The sequence below is a fragment of the Felis catus genome, chromosome B3 (genome assembly GCF_018350175.1).
Source record: "Felis catus isolate Fca126 chromosome B3, F.catus_Fca126_mat1.0, whole genome shotgun sequence".
Taxonomy (NCBI): Eukaryota; Metazoa; Chordata; class Mammalia; order Carnivora; family Felidae; genus Felis; species Felis catus.
The window spans coordinates 43,619,502-43,645,781 of NC_058373.1; the positions used below are offsets into that span (position 1 = coordinate 43,619,502).

At 41.7% G+C, this 26,280-nt stretch overlaps 1 protein-coding gene and 1 long non-coding RNA gene across 2 annotated transcripts in view; both read left to right on the top strand.

Moving 5' to 3' along the window:
- LOC123386284 overlaps positions 1 to 23,191 on the top strand; it is a 35,076-nt gene extending 11,885 nt beyond the window's left edge. The window contains exon 2 of the long non-coding RNA XR_006600080.1: positions 249 to 23,191. This is a non-coding gene — a long non-coding RNA (uncharacterized LOC123386284). The remainder of the gene's footprint in view (positions 1 to 248) is intronic.
- Positions 1 to 26,280, top strand: part of RORA (RAR related orphan receptor A) — a 718,773-nt gene that overhangs the window by 65,694 nt on the left and 626,799 nt on the right. The gene's annotated exons all lie outside the window — the stretch shown is intronic.

Here is a 26,280-nt window from a genome sequence, read left to right on the forward strand (position 1 = left end):
GTGGAACTGGCCAAAGTAGCTTGTATGCATTGTGTCCGGAGACCTTGTTTATGGTCTCTGCTCTTGGACTATGGGACCATAGATCGAACACTTAACCTTCAGCTTAGACCTCTTTGTTAAGCCATTAAAAAAAGCACCTGGTCTAGGTGAGCCAACTCTTGGAAATCTGTTAATTCATAAACACTTTGGAATGTCAGGAATAGAAGAGCCTTGACTTAATTTTGTCTTGCTTCTTCTCTTACTGACAGTGGATTCCTTCCCAAGACCTTTCCACATAAGCCTAGTGCGGAAGATCCTTAGGAGTTGGAGCACCAGAAATGCCCCCATTGGCCACATCTCCTTGATGAACATTTCACCCTCTGTGGCTACTGTGTGGGTCCTGACAGGATTTTTGCCAAGACTCGTTTCTGTAAAAATACTCACTTGCCAAGGTTTCTTTTTTAGCTCTAATTTTTTTTTTTCATTTAATGGTTAAAGAACAAAATCAGCTGTTGAAAGCTATTACCACCATAATGACCTAGAACTGAGGACTTAACCAGATGGCTTCTACACACTTAGGCCTGTAGGGCTGTTGATGACCCAGGGCACGTGTAAATGTGTACATGTGATAGGAGTCAACAATACTAGCTCTTTCAGAGCAAACTCCATGAAGTTCATGGAAGCCTGTCATTACTATACCGTGAAGCATTTATTAAAGCCATCCTTAATTTTTTCTGATTATAGGCAAATCATATGCTCATGTTGGAATATAACAGTAAAAAGTCCTAGTAATGAGCACTGGTATGCATTCTCTATTTGTGTATTCTGCTTTCTGCATGAAACATTATAGTGTATGCATTTCCTATATGATTAAAAATAGTTCAAAATAATGATTTTCACTGGCTGCATATACACTCCATACTGGTTGCACGAGAATATAACGGTTGCCACAGTTGATCACTGTGTTTTTATTTAGACCCCAGGAATTCTTTCTTGTGAAGTGGCCTTAGTAGATAGACGAATGTCTTTGGATTAACACATTTGAAGTTCATATTGGTTGTGAGAAGAAATGACATTTAATTAGCATATTCAAATGTTGTATTGCAGCCACATTCTAAGATGCTTAATGTTTAAAGATTCAAGTAATACATAAAGACTTATTTGGAAGATAGTATTTTTGCACTTAAGTGTGACCAAGCCCAATAGTAGAGCTGAAAGAATGAAAACCATGAAACATAAAGAGAGGACAGGAAGGGTGAAAATGGACATTCATGGAGCACATGCTATGTGGATGCATACACATTATCTCATGAAGGTCTCAAAACCAATCTCTGAGATAAATACTATGTATCCTTATTTCACAGAAGACAGACTGAGCTCAGAGGGGTTTTGCACTTGCCCTGGTTAACCTGGCTGGAAAATGGCAGACCCAGCTTTTGAACCAGGTCTGTCAAATTCAAAATTTGGTATTTTTCTTCTATTACACCATGCTGCCCAAGTCCCATGAAATGCTGCCTGCCCCATGTCACTCTAAATTGGTGGGAGAAATTCAGAAAGATAACTATGGGTCTTGTGGATTCCTTGTTCCTCGGAGCCACATAGGGCCTGGGAGGGTGTGGGATCCCTCCCAGGGATCATATGGGATCCCATTCATATGGGATCTCCTATGGGATCCCAAGGGGTTCATATGGGATCCCTAGCATCTACTCTCTTGCTTCAGCCAGAGCAACTCCTCTTTGCCCAGTTTTACAAGTTGACCCCTGCTTGTGTGCCCCCCCCCCCACCATGTAGCAAAATTGATACCCTGGTGAATCTTTGCAATGCAATGGCTTTTTCTGGGAACTTGGTTCAAAGCAGATCTATGCTCCTCCCCAGTGTAAAGTGGCTTGTTAGATTGCTATACCTCCCAGAAACATCCTCCCCAGATTTCCAATGGAAATATTCATTAATGGAACAAATCATTGTATTGGTTGGCCCTCAATGAAAAAATAATTCCCTTTGTCTAACTGACTTTTATGTCCTCATTTATGAAGACGGTTCTCTTCATAACCCCCTAAAGAGTTCCCACTCAGAATTCTGTCTTCGCTATGATCAATTATGATAGCTCTAAAATAGCATGCAGTTCTGAAATTCTCCACTTGCTCCTATGTTTCTTATCGGCCGTGCAGTGCCCTCATTCATCCATTTATTCATCAAGCACGTCCTGAGCACCAGCAATGGACCAAGCATGAGGCCTTACTCCATTCTCTCTAGTGTACCTTTCTCAGCATTTGTAGAACGCTGTTTTTTTGCAGGTTTTTTTTTTTTTACATTTATTTGAAGTACTAAGAACAAACTTATTTACTGAATATTAAAGCTCTGTAAGATACTATAGTGTGAAATGTGGTTCAGCGTTAAAACAACAATGCTGTGAAAAAATATGTAATATAACATGAACTTGTAAATTATAAAAGTTATCTTTCTCACCTCATAGTTACTTTACATATGTTACCTAAGGCTAGAGACCTAACAAGCTAATGTCTACAAACGAGGAACAGCTTTTCCTGGCATTGCTAATTGGAGGCAGGTTTTTTACTTTGCGATTGCTTTTTTGCTTGAACTCCGTCTTGTCTCTTGTTGGATTAGTGATCTCTGTCAGTAACAGTAGAGGTGATGCTTCAAGTTTATATAACCCTTTGACATTTTTACAAAAGATGCTTCCCAACAACCTTCTGATGTAGGTACATATTAGTGTCTCCATTTCACAAATAAGAAAAATGAGGGTCTGCAGCTGGTGAGGACAGAGAAGGGATAGAACGAATCCTTATCTCAGAATTCACTACATGATCCTTTCGTTTCCCATCCCCCACCCCCAAATTACATAGGAATTGTGTCTTCTATCATTTGGGTGTATCTTCAGATCTTCACAAAATGAAATTTCTCCCTGAACACACAATGCATTCCTGCTTGAACAACTGCTTTTTCATTGACACCAGAAAAGGGAATCTTGCAAAATGAATTTGGTAATTGCTGGTCCCTGTTTATGGACAGCTGCCCAAGCAGGTAAAACATGCATAACGTACACCTTGTTGCCATTGCACATTTAAAGTGCAGTGTGATGGATGGGAAGGTACATTATTAACCTCCGTCAATACGTTGCCTAAATGTATGAATGCAATAATACACTGTGGTATTTTGGAACACGACGTTAGGTATCCTGATTGGAAATGTTCTTGAACTAAAATATCCTCCGCGAGAAGCTTTTTTTTTTTTGTGGTTACAAAAAAAGATCAGCATCTCGCAGGTTACCCGATTTGCTAATTACTTAGAATTCAGATCAGGTATTGGTGATGAAATTAGCATGCAATAACTATCAGTTTTTGACAAGGGCTTTGGGTGGAAGAAAGGGATGGCTGTAGGTGATAAAGGGATAAGAAGGTAGCAAGTAGATTTTCAGGGTTGACTTGGATCACCTCGGTTAGATGATGGCTTAATGTTTCAACGTTCAGAGAGAGTGGCTCAATATATAGAAAAAGGCAAAGCCACCTCTTTGAAGCGATGGGTCTCAAAAGGTGTGGCCTTTTCTCGGAAAAGGCTAATCACTGGAACTCTTCATGTGGAGTGAGTTACCCCCTCTCATTCTGTGTAGGAGGACCAGTAAGAGCTGGTTTTTTTCCAATCAACAAAGGGTAGGAGGTTCTTAACATATTTACACAGAGGCCCTGTTTTATCTATTTTTATCTGTCTATCTTTATATATCTCTGTGTATCTGTATATCTGTTACTCTACGCTTACAGTGTACTCAGGTCTACTTCTGAAATGACTTGTGCTGAATCGGACAAAGCCCCTACTACGTTTGGCTTCCCTTTGTATGTGCTTCCCTTTGTATCCTCTGTCCCTAGCTAAAGATGCTGATAAAAATGTGAATGCACTATTAACGATGTACATCGTTCATGAGGTCCTCCCCTCTCCGGCCCCACCACCATCCTTTAAGTGTCATAGACTGTCTCCCAATGACTAACCCCTAAACAGGAATGGGGTGGTTTTATTCTCAAATTTTGCATCAAATACAGTTTGATCTGTCAGGACTGCTCCCGCAGCCATCTAGATGGTGAGCTGTTCCTTAGCCTTTTTGGGTCTTGGTTACTGCATCTGCAAACTTGAAGAAGCAATAGTGCCTCTCTCAAAGGACTGGATGAGGAGTAAGTAAGTGGGTGTTTCTAAAGCACTAGAAGAGTGGTTGGTACATAGCAGGGGCTGAGAAACGGCTACTCAATAAAGGCAAAGATAGTTACCCAGGAAGTAAAGAGGTACTTAGCCATTTAGACATCAAGGAGGTCAAAAAATGTGCAGTACTTTGTGCTAATAAGCAATATTGCTACCGTAGAAGTGGAATGGAAGATTAATACCCAATTCAGTGGTTTGTCCATCCCCACCCCTTCTAGAAAGTTGAGAACCCAGGACTTGTAAAAATAACCTGGCTGATGTGCAGTGGAGATGACCCTGCCAAGGGAAGAGGCTGTCAGACCTTCCTTGAAGCCAAGTCAGATGAGCACGTATTTCCCTGCTGTCTGGAGGAGTGGAAAAGTCCCGCTGTCACTTCAAGCACTCTGGAGATCACATCTGTCAGGATGGGATTGCTCATCCCACACTCTGTGGACAGGGGCTTGGCGTCTAAGTCTAACATGTGATCAACACCCCATTAGGGATAGTGGTCACTGCAAACTCTTCTGGAAGGGGACTGGGGGAGTCATCCTACAAGGCAGTGTACAGCTGGCTTAGGGCTTTGGCACTGCCTGCCATGAATTGAACTATGGCTCTCCTGGTCTCTAGGGGTTGGGATTTGGCTTTAGGCAAGGAACATACACATGCCTCTGAGGCCTGACATTGTTCTCTGCAGCTCCATGGATCATGGAATTTTACTGGTGTGGGTGTGAGGCATGGACTGACTGTCCCAGTGCTGCTTTCATTTTCATCTGTTCTTCTGTGCATGCCTTTATCCATCCACTTACTCCACAGCTGTTTAAGAGTGGCCTACTGTGTGGCAGTCACTAAGCTAGGGCTGGTCTGCAGGGCTCTAGTCTCTAGGGCTAGGGGTGTATAGAATAGTGGCACAGATCTACATAAAATCAATCCCAAGGACTTTTTATTTCATTTGGAGAAAGAGTGAGAATGTGAGCAGGGGAGGGGCAGAGAGGGAGAGAGGGAGACACAGAATCTGAAGCAGGCTCCAAGCTGTGAGCTGTCAGCACAGAGCCAACGCGGGCCTTGAACACACGAACCGTGAGATGGTGACCTGTGTTGAAGTGGGACGCTCAACCGACTGAGCCACCCAGGCGCCCTCTCTCAGTGCCTTTCATAGTGCTTAGCACATGGTGTGGGGAGGGTACCCCTTAACTTTTGGCTATTTGAGAACGATGCAAAACGTGTTAACAATGAAGCTGGATGCAAGATGCTTAGCAGAACCAGATAAATGGTATTTGTGTAGCACAAATACCTAGTTTTGTCTAGTATTAATTTTACAACTTCATTTCATAGTCACACATCACTTAGTTTCCACAAGTAACTTTAAAAGATACTGTACTTTTTGGTAGGTAAACAGAGATGCTAACTTAATTCCCCAGCATCACACAGTTCTTTGTTAACCATGCCCATCATGGAATTTCTCTGAATTCAAGTCCCTTTTTCTGTTGATGGCGTTACCTATATCCTCAATCATGCCCAAAGGGCCATTTTCCCTCCTTTAGGTCGTTAAAACCTAATGTCTCCGATGACATAACGTATTCCTATTTGGCCAAAGTACTTGGTTTTGGTTATTTGTTTATCACACAAACATAATGAGCACCTACTATGTACGAGACACTAACTTAAGTCTTCTGCTTAAGATTTACTATGTGTATCATAAGGTTTTTTTTTTTTTTTTTTTTGGTTTTTCTGAAGCTTAGAAAATGATCAATTCTACCTTGAAAATGTATTGAGCATACTATTGCTTGGGTGATTTAGAGGGGACTTGAGGCTCTGATAGTCCCCAGATTCTTCCATATAACGTTCATTACAAAAGATAGATGGTGTTGAGCTCAGTGTGCCCTGGCTGTGTTGTACATTCTGGAAAATCCTTTGAGAAAGCAAAGCCTTAATATGGGCCAGTATGAAGTCCTAGAAGTGTGATCTTGAATAAGCTTAAGAACCTCTTTTGTTTTCTTAACATCATTTGTAAAGTGGAGGGGTCTGGAGAAGTGCCTTCCTAAGGGTCTTTACAGTTCCAAGCCTTGGCTATAAACCTAAATGGTGGCCTCTTAGAATGCCACAGTTACCCAGATGTTCCTCCTTCCCAAACCGCCTCTACCTCCTGGGGGCTCAGGCTTCCTGTTTGCTCTTCACGCCCACAGATTCCTGCTGGGCTGTTCTCTGGCGCCATCTCACCCTGTCTCTGGGGAAGATAATAGAGAAGAGCTGAGAAGACTCCATGGAGCTGCCTCTTCCATGAGCTATTTTATGACTCATGGACTGCCGGTGGGGGGGGGGGGGGGTTGGTGGTGCTGGCCTGTGTGGAGGGAGAAGGGACTCGTGCCTTTTATTTCTTTTGCTTGAAAGAACCACTCAAGGAACCTACTATCTCAAGTGGACTCTGCTTCCCCTCACTATTGGATCATTTACAAGAATTATAAAACAAAACTCTAGAATTATCCTAAAAATGGTAACAGGAACAGATATTTAAATATCTTAATACTTCTGACCTTCCCCCCCCCCCCCACTTGTTTTATACTATTTCCCTTTGCTTCATGCTCTTAAAAAAAAAAGTGACAGGAATCTGGCTTCTCACCCAGTGAAGAGTAAGAACAGCCCTTTGGGTTTTGAGTAGCTCATGAGATTTTTCTTCAGATGTTTAAGGGAATTTGTTCCAGAAGAGTCATGGGTGAGGAGGGTGAAGAGTTGCACCTGGGTTAACGCACTGCCAGTTGGGTTCTGAGCCATCAGTAGCATCTTTCTCTATATGATTGTCCCCATTTTCCAGAAAACAAAGGCCAGAAGGCACACTTGCCCATTTGTACCTTGGCTTGATTGAAACCCTAGGGTCTCCCTTCACCTTGAATATGAGGAGGAGAAACAGCTGTTTTGTTTTGTTTGTTTTTTTTTTCTTGAGGTATTTGAATCCTTGAAGCTGTGCCCAGTGATTCACTACATTTGCTATATCTAAACACATCATCAGCCTTTGTCAAGTTTCTGCTGTAGTTGGGCAATTCATGTTACTGGAGGAGGTGAGGAACTTTTTCCTCCCACAGCTGAAGATGAAATGATTTGTCAGGCGTCATACACAAGAGTCTTTTCCTTCATCTTTCCCATTGGAATGATCTCCGTCACCTTGTAGCCCAAGGACTACCTCCAAAGATCTTCCCAAGCCTGAGGCTACAGATCCCTAAACTGCCAGAATCCCTTTAAAGAAGGGAAGTCTAGCACCTACTGGAGCTCTAGTCTTGAACTTCTCTCTCCACCCCCATTTTTTTGCCTTTCAATGTGGAAACACTAGGTGCTTTCTTTTGAGTTGAATTTGGCTGTGTTTAAGGTTTATATGTGTGCCTATTTAAAGTTTATATGCATGCCTAAAGAAATACTTCTTCTCCTATTCTGAACCAGGGAAGTGATAGTATCTGTATCATTGATTTGCCCAAAGATCTCTCTGCCCAGGTGGATGCCCCCTTGGTCATACGTAAAGCAAAACCACCATTTTTCACAGTTCTTAGATCACTGTCTATTTCTGAGCCAGCCAGAAGTCTCAACGTGTGTTTTCTGTCAGAAGACATGGCAGACATAATAACCTCACCAATGACCTTTCCATGCTGCCTACACCTGGCTGCATGCACCTGGCGGCATAGACACAATGGGTGTCTGAGTGCTAACACCACTGCTTTCTTTGCTGTTGGAGGAAGCCTAACAGAATGTAGGACTGTGCGAAGAGCTTTATTAGGTAATCACCTTCAATCCCTCTAATTTATATTGGAAACCTGAATTATTTGAACACTTGAGAATGTGTACTATTTTTAGCCACAAATGGCTTATGACACACATGGAATGACAGGTCACCTAGAGACATTGAGAACCACTTCTTTCCATTCCAGATACTTTGCATGGACCTCTTGCCCAGAACTGCGCTTAGTAATGGAGTCCTGTGGCCTCACAGTTTCTTAGTGATGGTACTTTGCACCTTGAAAGCTGGGGCATGAGAAGTTTTATGGGTCTGATAGAGCAACCTGCCTGGTTGCAGATGGGCTCAGGGATGTCCATTATATAACTATGGAGAGAGCTTATGTCTGGGTCCTTCCTGTCTTGCCTTTTCCATCTGTAACCCTTTCCATCCCATAAAGAGGATATGCTAAGAGGAAGAATGTCATTCAAAGACCCCACAGAATAAAGCAAAATGTTGGCAAGGAGCATTATCTTCAAATTTAGCTGTGGGCTTTGGGGAGGTGAAAGGGTGAACTGGGGGTGAGAGAAGGGGGGTAGGTTAAAAGCTTGCAGTTGGGACAGGAGGGAGAAGTGGAGAATCTCCTTAGGAACTGTAGGATGTAAGCATTTGAAATCTTACATCAGTAAGCTATGTGAGTCTACTGTGGGCAAGATGTCCAAGTGGCTGGAAGTGACTTAGCCTTACCAAGTCTGCTCACTACTGAGAGAGCAGTAAATACTAGCCAACCTGAGTGATAATGGCAGAGTCCCACCACAGCCTGGCCCTCCATGTCCTTGTGTGTCCTTGTATAGCACTTTGCTCCTGAGGGTTCTGAGCGATTGAAGAGGGAGCCCATGCATGAAACCCACAATCCAGAATACACAAGGTCATTACTGATGCATGTAGCCATAGAGCAGAGTCATGGTGTTTTAGAGCTGGAAGAAAATTTAGAGTATGACATGGCCAAATCCCTTCATGCAAATCAATTAACAAAAATTATATAGCCAAACATGCACATCGGTGCCCTGTAATTACTAACTGGAGTTTGAGGTACTCAACAAGGTAATAAAGCCTATTAACAGCCATCAGACCCACAGAGTCTGTCTGGCGCAGCTAGCGGGTTAACAGCTGCTCACTGGATGAAGTGATTGAAAGGAAGAAAATGCTATTGCTTAGGTTCTGCTGGGCCCTATCCAGCCTGGGCCAGTCACACCCACATTTCTTTTCCTGGTGAAAGCTAGCAAAATTTTCTCTCATTCATGGGGGGATTGAAGGAGGATCAAAATATTGAGGGACAAATCACTTCATCCCATTTGAGAAGTGATAGGGTAAGCTTATTTGAACACAGTATTAACCAGAGATGGGTTCCTCAGGCCATTCTCCCAGATTAACGGGCAAACACCTGGACACGGCATTGAGACCCAGCCCCTTGGGGCTTCAGCCTGCCCTTCCAGAACCCTTTTGTCCCAATTTTTACCCCAGCTGCAGTGGGTCTTCGAGCACTTTCTGCACTCACGTGACTCTTTGATGTGGTTCTCTGTCGGGAAGCCTTTGCTCCTGTAGTCTCCTTGCTGTGCCTGTATTCATCCATCAAAAGCCAGTTCGGTTGGGACTTGTCTTCTAAAATGTAAGGTACATTGATCACTAGTTTGGCCATACGTCTGTTAAAGAGCCCATTATTCTGTAGTGGATTGCTTATTTACCTGTAAGTGATTGCATGTTAGGGTCTTGTTTTTTTCCTCCATGCCTAACATCGAACCTGGTATGAAGTAGTTACCTAACAACTGAGTGTATGGTTGGACAGATGCATAGAGAGATGTACCAAAAACCTGCTCTCATGGTTTTTTTTTTTTGTTGTTGTTGTTTGTTTTTTTACATAAATGTGAAGTCTACAAGGGCAGAGATGTTAGTTGGCTTGCTTCACTGGTGAATGCCCCACCACCTAGAAGCGTACTTAGCTTCAATAAATACTTGAAACACAATTTTTTCAAGGATACAACTTAAAGAGATAAATTAGACTGTTGCCCCCAAATGTGGTTTACAAGAAAGTATCCCTTTAGACCCATAATGATTCTGCTCCTCAGAGTGGGTTGGCATGTTTGTCCTCTTCCTCAGAACTTTGCCTCTCGCTGCTTCTTTCTGGTGGCCTCTTAATAGTGAGTGTTGGCCAGAGCTCAGCTATTGGTCCAGTTTAAGAACTGGGGAATTTTTACGGGAATAGGAGTGTTAGGTGTTGACTTCAGAAAGACGTCCGTTGAACATGTGTTGATAACAAGTACTTCTCTGCTGCTGCCGCCTTTCCTGGTTTTATGATTCTCTCCCAGGAAGTTTTGGCAGAGATGAGAAGGTACAGTTGTTCGTTTTTAGTTTGCATATCTAGAGGGAAACTCTGGAGTTGGAGAGAGGGTTGGAAATAGTCCTGGCTTTTTTCCCAAGCTACTCTGACTGACAGCTGGAAGGAGAAAGAGGAACAGTCCCTTTCACCGGCTCCAAAGCAGACTGGGCCTTGATGATGAGTATGGCCAGTGGCAGGACAAACCATCAGCTCACAGTGGACACCGGCCATGGAGGGCAGTAGCGATGTTTTGTTTGATTTTTGCCTCGTACCTATCAGCGCTGTGTTTACAGGAGCCTATTAAATAGTGGTGCTGTATTTAGAGTAAATGTTCGCTGAGTTGTGTCATCAAAAAAGGTATTGGGGATCAGATCTCGGAACCTTAAGAGGAGAAGGGAATAGTCAGCCTAAGGTATATAGTAGCCATGCCAGGCCTGGTGTGCAGTATACGTCCTCTGGGAGCTAACTTGTGAGATGTGTTAAAGTGGGATATTTTTGAATCTAGGGGTAGGTTTCAGTACTTATCGTTTGCCTACAAAGCTTCATTTGGGACCCAAATATAACGCCTTGGTAATGAGTAAGTGCATTGATCCACACGTGTCTTCACAAAAGAAGAGGGGAAGGCACTAAAGAACACAAGGAAAGTGTTGATTTACTCACTTGTTCCATGTTGTGATTGCGTAGTAAGTATACAACACTGCACTTTGTGTGTCATAGAAGAGCGCTCTGTAAGAGTATAGAGTTCAGGGTGTAATCCTGGCTCGTTGCTTAACTACTGTGCATCTTAACCAACTTGGAGTTTGGTGTCTTCAGCTCCACATCAGCCTTGGATGACCTTAAAGAATGCAAAAAACATTCGCCTCCTGCGCAATTGATACTGCCTGCCTAAAAATGCCAGGTTGAAGAGAAGTGAAGCCACGTTGGGGTCTAGAGTAAATTGGTGCTATCTGTCATTGGCTGGTGATGTCTGCTATGGACAGTGGGTTGAAAGTTACAGTACGTGTGCAACTTAATTGCCATTCTGGGCCAGATGACCTGTGAAGTTCCACTGCCTGTATAGTACTGCTCCATAAGGTTGAATCTTTGCCTTCTAAGAACTTAAAACTTCTGCAGATGGGTATAGTTCTGTCGAACTTTATTTAAAAATCCCTGAATGGCATCTGAAGCAACATCATGATTACAGATCCCTCTCTTAAGTGGAGATATGGCAGTTTTCCTGCAAGCACCTCTCTGCCCTAGGTCAATGGCTTTAAACAGAACAAAGCAAAGGTATAGTTCTCCTGGTCATTCCTGTTTGCATGTATTTTGAAGAAGAGTGCTGAAACTAATCCAAATGCACCAGTAGAATTCTTCCTGAGTTACTATTTAGCCTAAATGAAAGTTTAGTCATCTATGCCTCATTTCAGTGAAAACCTTGAATCTTTAAATAAGTCACATGAAGTTTAAAAATATAAGCAAGAGCCTTTTTGTATATTTTGGTCTAGGAGACAGATTTAACTCTAATTTGAAATTGTGTTTCATTAGGGATGTTTTCTTTTGACTGTGGGTTTAAATTAAGGTTGTTATACATAATAGTGTTAGCCTAGGGAGGGCTGAAAAAGGTCGTTAAATATGGACCAAATTTATGAGATGATCTGTTTGTGTGCACATATGCAATCAAATGATGGCTCTAAAATAATTATTTTTAAATTGTGCATTCCATTTTAAAGAGCGGCAATTGATACAGAGCTTTAGAAGCCTCAACAGGATCAACTAAATGAGGCCAGTAAGTGCTTCACAAGTGATTTTCTAAAGTGTTTTTCTTTTACTTCTAATAAATATGATAGAATGCCCCTTGTCACATGTGGCTTACTGCTACCCAGAACTACACTCCTAAGTCCTGTGATAGGTCCAAAAACTTAAAAGCTTAAGAGTTAATTGAAAAGGAGGATTCCGTCCTATTTCTCCACATGTACAGGGATTTGACCATGTGTGATATTCTCAAACATGTTAAAAACACATGATTAAAACCATGTAAAATTAGAACTGGAAGGGTTATATATGTTTCTTGCCTCTTGTTGTATCAGAAGGGTAGGGCTGTTGGTCTAAGGATCCCTGGCTAGTGATGGCAGAGCTAGGCATCCCAGGATGAACTCTGGACTCAGTCAAATGCCTGTTCTTTCTCCCAAATAATTAAGAAAATAGAGTATAAAACAGGATGAAGTCATATGGAAGTCACACAAGAAATGGGCATTCTTATCCAACGATTGGGCTTTCCAAGTGAATGCTTTTTCAAATCTGCTCTGAAGTTTTCTTCTCTGGGATATAGGTATGCGTCATCACTTCTGCTTTCCCTTTTGTTGTGGTTACCTACAAGTTCCTGGATAATGTTGATGTCCAGTCTCCACTTTTGTATTGATGATTATGGGCTTAGTATATTGGCTTCCTTTTTTCTTCAGAACTGACTTTTTTTAAGGGCCTATCTGCCCTTTGCTGTAAGCTTCTTCAGATCCTCTCTGGAGGGAAGAAGGAGAAGAAATTACTAAATACAAAAAAAACCCAAAACTTTTTTAGAATGGTATGTTACTAGCAGCTGGAATAACTTGTAGTAGTAGTGGTGGGGTTCTTTTGATGAACTTTGTGTGATGAGCATTCTATAGGAGAGAAGGAAACTTTTGGAGGACTCAGGGTTCAAACCAAAGATAAGATCTCGTAGTAGATGAAGTGGGACAGAAAGGACCATCGAGAGTTGAACTGAGCACAGAGATGTGGGAGGAAGCAGTCTAATGGGGACTCTTCGTTCCGGCCCACAGGTCCTCTGTAACATGAATGATCACAACAGGCTGGGGATGGTTGAATTTCTCATGGCGGCTCTTGATGGGACTATCTTTTCTGTAGGTGATAGCACATGAACAGAGTCAGCTGACTAGATGAAGTTCCTAGCACTAGAGTTACATTTGCTTAGCAGACCACACTCCAGCATTTGGAAACCCCAGATGGAACTTCTGTTCATTTGTTGGAAGCATCATCAGGGGGAACAGAGCAGGCTGCCTAATGTAACGCCCCAACAGAGCTAGCAAGGGAGTCTCCATCTAACAAGCACGTGGGTAGGAATCTGCAAAGGGTGCCTCCACAGACTCAGCAGGAGCCCCTCTCTATATTTTGTAAGGTTTTGTAAGCAGGGTTTCTGAGTTCCCTTTGTTTAATCAGCTTTCAAAAAGGGTCACCTGGGTAGACTCTTGCCCATACAAAATATCATCCAAACCTCCTTCCATCTTGGACCAGTCAGACCACGTGATACCATTAGCATCTGATTTTAAGTTAATGACTGAGTAGATTTATGAGGACCTCTTAATGATACTGAACATTTGGTCAGGGCATCATCTGTTTCACTTTCTGACCTGAATAAGTTGGCCCTGAAATTTCAAGAATGCTAAAAAGTTCTTGAGGCTATTCCTCACCACCCTGTTTTTGTTGTTGTCCTTGCATTTTTTGGAGAGGAGAGATGGTTAGAGTTATTAGGTCTTTTAATAATCCTCCATAGGAGTGGATCCCTTGTATTTCATGCCTTGGATGTGTGATTTCATTCCTTACAGAGGCTAGGGACAGGCTTCCAGATAATAAGCGAGGTGATTTGATGGCTAGCTAACAGATCACCCTTGTTTGCCTTTGTAGTTGAGTGAACTGTATAATGTCTGGGAAGGGGGAACTACTAGCCAGAAGTCCAGGATTGGCTTCTGAACACCTGTGTTTGGATGTGCCTTAGGCATCTGTAACCCCACATGAGCGAAGCAGAGCTAGTGACCCCCACCTCCCCCTCATCCCCGCCTGCTCTTCTACCTTTTACTTTTCTCCTTGTTTACTTCCAACCTTTGGAGACCAGCATCAACCTTCTTCCTAGCTGTTCTGGTCTGCTGGTTCCAAACCTTGATCCTCCCCTGTCACTTAGCTCACTTCACTCGGTCCCCACTGCCACACCCTTGTTCCCTGCCTTTGGTCCCCTTCTCATCCAGATTGATAGGACCTCCTCACTCATGTCTCCATCCCTTTCACATCATTTCCCACCTTGTTGCCAGAGTGATGGCAACACTTGTTTGGAATTCCTTGCTGGCTCTCCTTAACCTTTCTGATGATAAAGTGTATGTATTCCTTAAGGTGATTCTGAATGAACTGCTATGTTTCTGCCATGTCCTGTTTCTCACCACTTCCTCCACACGATCCCCAGGCTGTAAGCAGGTAGAATTTATAACAAAGTAGGTAGGTAAAACCCTGAAGGTAGGAGACACACACACACAATTGCTGCTGACTGGTAACTCCTGCCTGAGAACTGAGATCATGGGTGCCTCCCTTACCTGGGCTGAGAAAGGAGGATCATCTGGTTAAGGAGTCTTCCTTATTATCTTCCTTTCTAGCAGAACAAGAAGTTACTTTCTAATAGAAGACCCTTTTATTTTTTCAAGTAATTTCCTCTTTTTTTTTTCCATTGGTCTCCAACCTAGTCTGTGTTGTGGGAGTACTGGAGCCAAGATTTCCTGAGCCAGAATCAGCTAGCTTCCAGCACAGGCTAGAAACGTCCACGCTCTGTCCTCCGTGTCCTTTTGCACCTGTCAAGTGTGACCTTCCTCTCTCTACCTGGACGGCTGGGGAAGATGGCTATGAGTTGCAGTACCTCAGAGACTTAGTATCCATCAGGAGCTGGAAGCACCAAGCCCAAGTGGTTTGACCAAGCACCGTGGAGGGCCAGAGTCCTAGCTACCCAGCCTGTGGGCTTCCGTTTCCCTCTGGTGATGAACCTGTCTCTGGTTCAGGCCATGGCTTTGTGGTTGACTCACGTGACCGCCCTGGGGAATAAAATAAGACGGCCTGAAAATGGCCAGAATGCAGGAGGCATCTGCCCACATCGGACCTATTGTGACACTTGTCCCGGTTGGTGCTCTCGAGTGCTCAGGGGGGCAGAGGAAATAGAATCCATTTAGTTCCCCCGTGACCGCCCCCCACCATGAATAGCCTGAAGTGGGTTTTCTTGTGAAAATGTCTGCTTCAACCTTCTGTTTCTAGCCCGTGTTTTATTGTCTCCCCCCCTCTTCTGCTGCTGCTATTTTACTGCCTCTACCCTGACAAAGCACCAGGTTTATTCTCTGGCTCTGTGTGTTGGCCCGCTTGGGTGTCTAACCAATGTATCAGCCTCAGCTAATACATTAGAATTTGAATAAATGTATAACAGCAGGTAGCAAGTGACTGGTGACAGGGTGACATATTGACTTAATATCTTGTGTAATGTGATATGAAGGATGTGCCTTTTGGTGTGTATTTTCATTTTAATTATTTTTTGTTGCTTTTCTTAGGCAGACACTTGTAGGCAGTTTTGAGTAATTGTCTGAAATCATTAACATGTTTATTAAATAAGGAAGCAGAGTGCATTATCTAGCGAATCAATTATGTAAATGCACAAAAAGCATAAGAAATTAGTCTTTAACTGTTGCCGAACTGCTTCCATTTCCTAAATTATAGATGAAAGTTGCCGTGTGTGCGTGTGCATGCATTGGGGGGTAGGGAGGTATATTTAGACGCATTCCCCTTTCTCAGACTTCTAAAGCAGCAATGATTAACTCGTGTTTTTTTTAAGGGGGGGCATTTCTGAGGTACAGCAACTAGTAGGGATTTATGTAGATCCTGGGTGTAGATGACAACAGATGGTCGGCAGTGAGAAACAGAGAAATCTCCATTGAAGGGTCTGGGTGAAGTGATAAACCGTGTTAGTGAAGCACAAGCAATAGCATCTCTCCTCTGGATAACAGCAAAACTCTCTAGGTTCAGAATTCTCAATATATTTTTTTTAAGCCAAACCATTATTCATCCTGATTACTTACAATTAAAATCTTTTTTAAAAAGATCCTACCGTTGACTCCAGTATAATTTTTGGTAGCAATGGTAATTTGTCATTTGGGGAGCAGTTACCCTAGAAAATCAGGAACACACTCCAAGTATCCACCATTCTCGAAGTCATTAGATAAATTATCTCAACATTTAAGAGAAACACCATCTTTTCCTTCGTGATTTTATTGTGGGGTGGTTTCTGTTTATTTTTTTTTGGTCTCAGAATTTTGTGGATCTTTCTCCCTTTATATTCAAATAGTGCATCCAAACATACATAGGTTTCCTTTATTTAGCCTCAAGTTTAATGACGAAAAGGAAAACAATAGTGCTGGACTCCTACCCCTGCTTTTGGCTGAACATACTCCCTCTTATCGTCTAGATGGCAATCCAAAAAGGAAAGCTTGAGCAGAGATACCACCTGCTTTCAATTCCTTGGTAAAGCTTTAGGATCAGGTTAAAGGCTACTCGAAAGGAGATAGTAGTAGGAAGATGAAGGCTGGGGTGCTAATATATGAAATTTTAGCTTTCTGAGCTAGAGAGACACATTTCCCAGTTATTATTGATCAGTCTTCTTTAAAACAGAAATCATGGTGCTTGGCTGGCTTAGAGCATGGGATTCTTGACCTTGGGGTTGTGAATTAGAGCCCCATGTTGGATGTAGAGATGACTTAAAAATCTTTAAAAAAAGTAATAAATTGGAAATCAGACCACTTGTACTTAATCATACCAGCCATTTAAGTTACCAGTAGATGCTTACAAAATACTTTGGAACCCAAAAGAAAAATAAAATGGGAGGCAGAAGGATGTTGTAGAAAGAGGTAAACATCTAGATATGGACTGGACATTGGCTACTTTTAGTTGTATTACATAGAACTGGTCATTTAACCTTTGTACACTCCTTTGTGTATTGATAATTGGGGAGTGATAGGACATAACTGCTAGGGTTGTTGGGATTAAGTTAGAATCTATATTAGGATACTATGAGCACTCAATATAATTGGTACACAGTATTTAAGTCGCTCAGTTTCCTTTCTAAAAGTGTTAATAACTGCTTGGATTTGAGTTTAATTGGTGTAGTTTCCTGTATAGAGGACAAATGCATCTAGAGACTTGATACAGATTGCTTGCATGTGGGAGTATGTTTATGATACTGTAAAACAATCCAGGAGGTAGTCTAGCTCTAGTAGAATGAAAACAAGAGGGGTTGTCCAGATACAGAAAACATCTTGAGCATAGGTCATAAACTTAACTGTATAGGTAGATACTTTGATTTCATGCTCAGATTTTCTTTTGGACCACTATTTTAAAAATTAATACATATATAGGGTAAAAAAAAATCACAGTGTGAAAGGAAATAAAGTGAAACATGTGACCTATCCTTGCCCTTCCACATGGAACTCCAAACAAGTAACCAGCATTAATGGGCTTTGTACCTATTTTGGATACACACACACAAATGATTCTCACAGATTCAGAATGTGAAGATACTGGGTCAAAGGGTATATATGCACTTCGAATTTAGAAATATAAGCCAGATGGTCTTCCAAAGAGGTCTTTAGGGATTCGAACTCCTCAACAAGGTATAGGAGTCTCAATATTAACAACTCTGCGTTAACCATTATTTTATCTTGGTATTGTGTTAGTTGTGAATGAAGTTGAACATCTTGGTTGTGTGTTCAGTAGCCATTGGCTTGTCTTTTTCTGTGAACCGGCTCTTATTAACCCTGGAGGTTGCTGAGCTGTGCTACCCAGATTGCCCTTCAAGAAGGAAGCTCATGTTCCTTCAGCTGCTGCACAGGCTGTAGCGGAAGGAGCTTCCTCTCCAGGCCCACCCCTTTCAGGCCCACCTCTGCTTAAGAGAGCCTGCTGGCCTCAGATCTCACTCCCTTCCAGGGAGTACCCATGTCTAACTCCTAGTGCATAAGGGACTCTAAGGGCTCAATCCCTGACTCCCAGTTTGGCAGTCCCTGTCCTTGCTTCAGACCCTCAGGTGTCTTGTGATTTCACTGCCGAACAACTGCTTTTGTGGGGCCCTGGCTCCTTCTCTCCCCTGTGGAGCTTGACCCTGAGAACACTCCCCTGGGAGCCTCCTGCACCTTCTTCTGCATCTCTAACTGCTTCCCGAGAGAGAGCCCAGTGTGCAAAACCAACCTTCTCCATTTTGACACCGGGTTCTTGGTCCTTTTCAAAATGATTTGAAGGCATTCTGTTGGGGAGAAATTCACCTTTTGTCTAATTTAGAGGCTGCAAGTATTGTTGCCTCTTTGTCATTTGTCTTTCATTTTGTTGTTGGTATTCTTAGCCTTTCAAACGTTTCAAATGCTAATGCAAATTTATCAGTTCTCTTTCCTTTTTATTTTATATTTTAATTTATGGCATTGGGTTTTTGTCCCTTGCCTAGTAGGGCCTTCCTTATGGGAATTTTTTTTTTATGTTCTCTTTCTCTTTTTTTTTTTTTTTTGTTCTAACAACTTTATTTTTTACATTTAAATTTTTGAGCCATCTGGGATTTATTTTGATGTAGGACATGAGAATAGAACCAGAATTACATACCCCTCCTCATAACTGGCCAATTGTACCAACATATTTATTGGATAATCCATCATTGTCCCACATCTGAAATGCCAGCTTTATTATGTAATAAGTCTGTGTGTATCATGTCTATTTCTAAAATAAATTTGCCCCACTTTTCTCACTCTTCTTGGCCTAGTAACAAACTGTTTTAATTACATTAGTTTTATAGTATGTTTTAATACCCAGGAGGGCCAATACCCCCATATTTCCTCACCAATTCCCAGAGGTTAATTTTCCACGCACATTTTATTTTTGTTTTTTATCATGCACATTTTAGAATTAAATTTCCCAGTTTCCAAAATACTCCTGTTGGTATTTTTGTTGGGGTGACATTGAATTTACAGTAATTGGGAGAATAACATCTTTACAGTGAGTTTGATCTGTGAACAAACTGCATCTTTGCATTAATTTGTCATATTTTAATGTCTCACTGTAGGATCTTAAGGTTTATTCTTGATTCTATACACGTTAAAACTTTTCTCGAGAATGTATGTCCTTTTGCTCTTCGAAACTGGATCTTCATATTTTGTTGGCTTCGGTGTGTATAAGAAAACCTGTACAGTAGTTTTGTAATCCTCTAATTTTCTCAGTGTTTTCATTCATTTTCAGTTGCTTCTCTTTGGTTTCCTAGGTTGATAGATGTATCATCTGCAAAGATAATAATTTTGCCTCTTCCTTTCCAATTTTTATTATTCATGACTGTCTGACTCTGCTCGGGCTGCCATAACAAAATACCTTAGACTGACGGGCTTAAGTAACACACATTGATTTCTTACAGTTCTGGAGGCTCAAAGTGTAAGGTGAGGTGAGGGAGGTAAATGAAAGCATGAGCTCTCTGGTATCCCTTCTTACAAACACTAATCCCTTAGGACCTCTTTTAATTACTTTCTTCACCTAGCCACATTGGGAGGGTTACAGCTTCCACATACGAATTTTGTGGGTGGCAGGGTACAAAATCTAAGTCCGTAACAATGACTTTCTCCTAACTGCATGGGCTGCTGTTAATTGGAAAGTGTAAAATTATAGAGTGTTGGTAGTGGCCATTTTTGTCCCACTAACGTTGCTACTTAGGTGTCACCATTAAAGCCTGATTCTGGATTTTGAGCTGAGATACATTTTTATTAATATCTTTGCCATAGTTAGAAGTATTCATAGATTCCCAATTTAACCAATTAAATCATAGTAGACTTTGATTTTATCAAATGCGTTTTTAGCCTCTATAGAGATAATTGTAAGGTCTTTCTTACTTAGCTTACTATTATGAATCCTAGAAGTAGAATTTCTGTTCTCGAATGATCGTGGTATCCCTGAAATTAGTACTAGTTAGTTGTTGTGTGTTAAGCTTTTATTGTGCTGGTAGATTGTGTTTGCTCATGTTTGAGTTAATATTTTACATCATTATTTATAAGTTAGATTGATATGAATTTTCTTTCTTGGGTTATTTTTGTCGGGTTTGAAATATGTTAAAGCTGTATTGAAAAAATAACTTGGAAGCTTCATTTCCTGAATACATATTTAAGTATTTTAATGTGAGTCAGTATGAAACGGCTTATTGTTAGTGTCTTTCCTAAATACATTTTTGGAGGAAAATACTTGATGAATTAGAATAATTGCCAGGGTTGGACCTCTACTATTCAAGCTGAAAAAGGCAGATAACAGACACATCCCTGAGGAACTGAGAATTGTGCCTGCAGGTGCTCTGAGAAGGTGGGTAGCTATAGAATTCAGCTGGAACACTGGGATCCACTGAAAAATCTTGGCGCTCTTGAGGGTAAAAACAACAACAACAAAACACCTTTATAAATTGGTCTCTACTGTGTGCGTCTGAGATTCTGAATCTTGACGTATTCCCCCAGTTACCCTGTGACACGACATGGGAAGGGTAAATGCTGTCCTAGTTCATTTTGCTTCCCTCTTGTAACCATATCTGGAAGTATTCTTCTGTCTAAGCCTCCTGCCTCTCCTCCTTCCCACAGAGCCCAGGATCCACCTGTTGGCACTGAATGGCTGGGCACCAGGACTCTGTCATTTCTCTTCCCCCGTGAAAGCCCTACCCTTAGTTTGGCAGCTTCTTGATAAGAAACTATTAGACTGATCCAAGCTCAAGTGGAGATTGGTGATGATGGTTTGTCTCTGTGCCTCCAGAAGGTGACCTGTTGGTATTTTTCAGGGAAGTCTGACAGAACTTAAACCAAAGGAGTGGGTGGTGACCTACCAGGCAGGTTTGGAGGGCCCCTGTGTGTGACGGATGGAGCCACGATCCCCGCTTCTAGCTCTGGCTGTTATGCGTAGGGTCTACTTTATATTTGAGAAATCAAACCCTAATAGTATCTGATTCAGCCTAGGCAGTCTTAATCTTTGAAGCTGTTGCCTGCTTTTGTAAAGTCGTTAGGTTTCTTCTCCAGCAGGTTTCTAAAATTTAAAAAGAATTTTTTTTCTGGTTTCTCTTTCCCTCTTTCTCATGCTGGAGAGATGAAATTGGATCGTTTTGCCGCCTCCTCCCCCTTTTTTGTTTTGCTTTGTTTTGTTTTTAGCTCACCCCCCCCCCCGCCCCGCCCCTTCTCTCTGGGTCTCTAGCTACTAGTCCTGAGCAATTGTGTTACAGTTTTTAACAGAGTAGAAGATGTTACCACGTGTATCGGCTTCACACTATTTACATCACAAATAGTTGTGATAAAATGTTCATTCCAATATCTACACTGATTCCAAACTTAACTGATCTTAAAACTTTACTTCAAATGACCTATACTGAAGAACGTTGTACATAACACAAAGCCATGAATATTGCTTCAATCCTAGAAGTCAGTATGCACCCCTTTCTAAAATATATATAAATCTCTGAAATATGAATATAGCCTTTTGAAATGTGGACAGAAGTCCTTGATCAGTTTTTGGCTTTAAAAACAAAGATGGTTTTTTGGGTCCAATTTACACTTTGCCGTTATGATACTAACAGATAAGAAGACTGCAAATAGAATGAAGTCGGTAGGATTTAGGGTCCTGAAAGGAGGTTTCTTGTGTGAAAAACAGCTTTTCTTGACAAGCTGCTTGTCAAGGTTTTCAGCAGTCTCTCTTCTCATTTATTTATTTGGTTTGAGGGAGTTCGGATGGTGTTTGGTGTATTTTGTGCTGGCAGCTCACACGTCAAAAACACAAGACTAAAAATATTCTCCAAATATGAATTTACAGTAGTTTCTTCTTCTTGCTTGCCCTCTCCCCTGCCCCCCCCCCCCGAGTATGAGTGTTAAAACCTAGACACAAGGGCTGACCCCTGGGAAAACTGGCCTGAGGTGAACCCTGTGCCTCTGCTCTGGGTTCCCTGTGCTCCCCACCCCTGGCTCCACGTGAACTATTCCTTCGAAGATTGCAGGTTCCCCTTGGGGTTCCCTGCCTCACCAGCCCCTCCCCAACTGTTGGAACCATTTCTCATCTCCTCTGTCCACCACTGGAACGTCCCTTTCCTGGTTCCATTGCTTTGTATCCTTAGAGTTTGAGCAAAAATGGTTTTGAATCTGGCAGCGCTAAACTGTAAGTGGTTAGGAGCTCTTGGTTGACAGGAGCCAGGGAAGAGACGATACAGAGAAGGTGTGGAAGCAGAGGAAGAAAATTTCTGTTGGCTGTAATGTAAGCCTGATTGGCTGTTGATGATTGAATGTCCTTAGCCTGTTGATTTCTTAACATGGAGGCATTTACAGACTTAGATTTTGGTCTATTTCATAGAGTCCCTGCTGCCTTAAAGCTACTTCAGTCTAATGCCCTCCTTGTTTATTTAACATAACAGTTTCAAGCTATTGTCTGGGAATTTCAGTGGAGACCCATTAGAGAGTGAAGGAGAGGTCACCTCCAGGAAGAACATCCTAGAATATGGGGTAAAGAGTACACTGAAATGGGATCTTTAAGGGGAATAGAATTTTGACAGAAGATGATCAGGCAGGCACACATACTTGGGCGCGTCACTTAAGTTACTTATCACACAGCATAATTCCTAATTGATTTTAAAAACACCTATTCCCAGAGACCTTGAAGGAATCATGGTACTGGTGAAAATTTAAGGCACTGTGTTTGCCCTTTTGCCCAAACCTAAAGCAATTGAAGTCAACATCAACTTACATTCCTCTGCCTTTGCATTTTTGGAAGGGAGCAGACATTGGCAAAGGACACAATTGACAGGTTGAGGAGAATTTTTCTCAAAAAACAAGTCAACATTGTACATGAAGTGTACTGTGAATGTATATGCATACCGGTGGGTACATTTATAGCAATACAACTGAAAATGTGCAAATGAAATCCGGGAAGTGCCAAACGGTGTCCTCTAGCATCTAGCACAACTTTTCTGGTGTGCGAGCGACTTCGTCAGGTAACTTTGATTCAGTCCAATGTATTTAACTGTATTTTTAAAGAAAATGTATGACGAGAAACTAGAATTTGGGGGGGTGGTGGAATGAATAGCTTTTGAGAAAGCATGTTTTGATTTTATGTTATTTAAAAAAAAATTTTTTTTAATGTTTATCTTGGTGAGAGAAAGAGAGAGTGTGAGCACGGGAAAGGCAGAGAAAAAGGGAGACACAGAATCCAAAGCAGGCTCCAGGTTCTGAGCTGTCAGCACAGAGCCCGATGCAGGGCTCGAACTCACCAACGGTGAGATCATGACCTGAGCTGAAGTCGGATGCTCAACCAGCTGAGCCACCCAGACGCCCCTGCATGTTTTTATTTTTGTGTGATTTATTTTTAAATTCTTTTTTTCCCAGTCAGATGCTAGGCTCACTCTGTCCCACCTAGCCCTTGTTCTAAGCCCCAGAGGTAGGACAGCAGGTGTGAAAGCTGTCTTTTAGTTGAGTTTCTGGATTTCATCAAGAGACTGATGAACAAGGGGGCTCACCTGAAATCTCCCTGCAGAATCATCCTTGTTTTCCTAAATGATCTGCTTCCCCCAACAAGAATGCAGTCCCTTAAAGCCACAGGGTTTCTGTCCAGCTTCTAGCTTAGGTGGCCCCTAGGCTGACACGATCACCTTTCCTCACCTGAAAATCAGAGAGCTTTATTCTAATTTCTCCTTAAGTTGACATGTTAGGATTCTCCTCTTTGTCCCTGTCTGACTTGTATTGACTAAGAGTGTTTATTTGTTGATGTGTGTTTATTTCAAAAAGAAAAATAAGACTTTGGGTCTCTCCAGGCAAAATGTTCTTTAAAAAAAAATTTTTTTTAATGTTTATTTAATTTTGAGAGAGCCAGAATGGAGTGGGGGAGGGGCAGAGAGTGAGGAGACACAGAATCCGAAACAGGATCCGGGCTCTGAGCTGTTAGAACAAAATCTGATGCGGGGCTCGAACCTATGAACTCCCATATCATGACCTGAGCCGATGTTGGCTGCTTAACCAACTGAGCAGCCCAGGTGCCCCAGAATGTTCTTTTAATCTGTTCTAATTCTTCTAATCTATTAACTTTAGACAGGTGTTTCCAAACTGATTTCTATGGAACACTGGTGATTGGTGAGGGTGTTGTAGTTTTGTGGAAAATATTTCCCTGGTCAATTTAGTTTGGCGAAACACTGCCTGCTGTATCTGCTCTTGGTTGCGTTCCAGTGCACATTAGCATATTAAAGACAGACTAGTTTGCAGTTAGAACAAAGTTTTTTAACTTGTCTGCAAGAACTTTTTTTTGCTTAGGTTTTTTTTCCTCCCCTCAGTACCTCTTAACGTCTGAGGGACATGAGTATCTCACAGAACAGTCTAGACTGTGCAGAACAAGACCCGCCCCCGCATCTTGTAGGAGTTTCTTTCTGTGGCTCACAAGCTTTTTGCTGATGGTAGTAGTTTGATCTTGAGTCATGAAGGGACTTGGATTTCTTGAGATAGAAAAAGCTCATACATCGTGCAAAGGATTTCCAAAGATCTGTGCTTAAAACAGGCAACTTTGGCAATTGGAGCATTTTCAGAGTGGTCTTCTTTGCCCCCAGGGGAGTAATGACAGCTAACCTGAAGCAGTAGGTTTTCATATTGTGTAAAGTCTGCTCTCTGAATATTTTTATTCATACATCATTCAGCATACACAGAATCATCTAGCTCCATCCCACGTCTACGTGAGTCACTTTTTTTAAGTACTTCTTTTTTAAAAAATGTCTCATGCACATAGATAATTAGAGAGAGAGAAAAAAAACGAGCAAAAATAAATCATGTTGTTTTATTTTAAAAACTCAAATGAATCTTAAGAACCGAATACATATGTTTCTCACTTTCTTGGATTACCAAGAATTACCACCTTTGTTCTGGTCCTATTCCAAGCTTGGGAGTTAGCATTTTTTCACCATAAATATGAATGATAGGAAAACAGCATGTCAAAATAGAGGTGATGCTGTATTAAATTTTCCCAAATGACTCAATATAAATAAAGCATGTAGAAGTCTCTGTAACCATGTGCCTCAGGTTAACAGCCTCTTGTATTTCTCTTTCCAGGGTAATTATGTTGTCCGGTTGGACAATAACTTTTCAATTTATATGGCCCTCTTTCAAGATTGTTGCCCAGGAAATGGAATGTTGAAAGTTATTCGTTATTGTTGAGTGAATTTACTGATTGTGTGATATTTATATCAGAATTGTAACCTGTTACTGCCTATTATTTCATCATTAAATTTAATGCGTGAAATGTGTAATTTTATAGTTGTCCATTACTATGTTAATTTAACATAATGTATAAACGGATCAGCAAGAATGGCCCTCATCTGCGCACATGTTTTATATGGTGAAATGCTGACTGTAGTTGAGCTCCGTTACGAGTGCTGACAGGAGGTGCGTTCTGTGGTTTTGGAGAATGTCTGTATTTGGCAAGGTCCAGCACACTGACAAGAGCACTGGGGTTCACTGCTGCAGGCTAATGCCTCTTGAACTGTGAGGTCCAAGCTGTAGGTACACAGTGCCTAGAAAAGGGACATTTTATAAATGAGGACGTGGGTGTGTGGTAAATTAATTTTGCGAGGTAGAGCATAAGGTCTGTTTAAGAAAGTGTAGAATTCGAAAGCACAAGGCAATTGAACCTCCATCTCTAGGTGTGGGCTGCCTTTCTTTCTTGATAGAGAACATCTTTGAAAGACTGGTAACTGCTATAGTTGGTATTTATTTGTATTGTATGTGCTGCACAGTAAATGAATGATGAAGAGCCTGCAGAGAAATAAAACACGTCAGAGTCTGTAGTATTCCAAAGTTTTAGAGTAAATACATGTAGATTTCATCGGAATCTTAGTTTTCATTTATATTGCGAAGTGATGGCCATATTTATTTACATCTAGAGCAATAATTATTCCTCCTCCATTGACACATGCTAGCTTTGGTCTCCAGTCATTGGATGTGGACCATGCCTTTGTGGAATGGGGTGGATGCCAGTGTGGCAAATGCTAAGAAATAATCATAGGCACAGCTGAGGCCATCTTGACTTTGGACGTAAGGGTCATAAATACCACATTTATCTTAAGAGCCTAACCTTGAGGAAGAGTTGATATCCTGTGAAAGCACTGTGAACAAAGTTTCGAGTGCTTTATGAGAAGGGGTTATAATTGCCATTATTGTGATCAGCATCCTCAGTGTCACTCGTGGGTTGGTTCCTCAGTCCTAGTGTCTCT